Genomic DNA, 1,736 nt, shown 5'->3' on the forward strand with positions numbered 1-1,736 from the left:
AAGCCATCATGGCCGGAAATAGAACTGCGAGGTTTACTAAATTACCCATAATATTTTAGTGAATAACTTTTGTGTCCCATCGTGGTTCGGATGTGGATGTCAGTAGACAAGCCAAAAGTAGATCTGGTGGATGTAATGGTTGCAAACGTGGCACGTAAGCGAAGGGTGTGGGTCCAAATAATAAGTTGGGGACCTGTCCCACTTTCTGCTTGACCCTTTATCAGTCTTAGTCTTACCCTTGGTTTCAGGGAACAATAAATGAGGTGACTTGGTGGAATCTTTAAGTGCTTTTGATCGGGTTTGACAAATTGCAAACGTTGGTTAAGTTGTTTTTAAATAATTAAATCTGTGGCAAGTCAATATCGTTGCCCTCCGTGAACCAGGACTTAGAGTCGGTGATGGTCTAGTCAACTGAATTATCGATCGGTGGATCATCACTCTAGGTGAAAACCTGGATTCATCCTTTTTTAGGTACCCTCTCAAGAACAGAATTCATGATCTTTTAATAGCAAAGTGTAGAGTTAAAGGAAATGGGTTGACATGACAAGATTCAGTAGAGAAGATATGAAGGAGAGGGAAAGAGGAGAGAAAGAAGATTTAAGCTTAAAAACTTATTTTTATAATATTAATTTTTGCTTTGGATTTAAACTTGAACGTGTGATGCATATCTGTGACCAAATGGATGAAAATAGAAATAAACAATGATGGAAACTCCTTAATGAGCCACATTCGTTTGGGCTACCATTCGGAAAGTCAAATACTTTCTCAACTCGAGTTTGTTCAACTCCAAAATCAAACTCAAAAGTGGTTCTTGGCCTTGACAAAGCTTGTATGGCATCACCCGCGACTTGAAGAAAATGATTTATAGACAAGTAGGAAATGGCAACGACACTTCTTTCTGGTATGATCTCTGGCTCTATAATGCCAATAATGTAAGTGAAAAATCCCTCAGTCTAACATTTGGTCGCACAACACCACTGTTGCCCAAATGTCACAATACACTTCAACAAATAGGGAGTATCTCTCAAACATTAATCTTCCTCAATTCCTAGGGGTGCAAGTTCGGCCCTAGCGGCCCTGATTCTAACCCTAATCTTGGCCCTAATATAAGCCATAATCTTGGCCTTGATCTAAGCCCATGATTTTGGCGCTGATTTGAGTTTGGACCCTCCACCCATATGTAGAGGAATTAATTATAATCCACATGGGTGAATATTTGACACGTGTCAAATCTTAAAAATATGATCATGTTTTGTAAAAACTTAATAGAAATAAATTATATCTTCATTACCAATGTAGTAAGCATCTACCTGATTTCGGCTCTAGTCTTAATGTTAATTTGACCCTAATGATGTATTAGATTTTTACCCTAATCTTCACATTAACATTGATATAACTATAAGTCTCGACTTTGACCTTCAGTCATTTTGATCATACTAGACTATAAGTTCACTTTTTATATTATTTTTAAGATAATTTTTATTTTTCGAACTAAGTTATTTTTAGTTCCAAAAAATCATTGATTTGTTTTTTTGCTAAGGCGAGATTAATATAAGTATATAGAGAATTAATATCTAACAAATCTACACCCCAACTTCTTATCATGAATATTGACATCTTTCTTTTGCCTACAATGTGATATTTTAGGAAACAAAAATTTAAAAAAATAAAAAAAAAACTTATTAAGGACAGATAGCTATGTTTGTAACTAAAATATAATTTTTTTTAACTACGAA

This window comes from Hakea prostrata, chromosome 9 (genome assembly GCF_041222555.1).
Source record: "Hakea prostrata isolate BN-2017 chromosome 9, UWA_Hpros_2, whole genome shotgun sequence".
NCBI lineage: Eukaryota > Viridiplantae > Streptophyta > Magnoliopsida > Proteales > Proteaceae > Hakea > Hakea prostrata.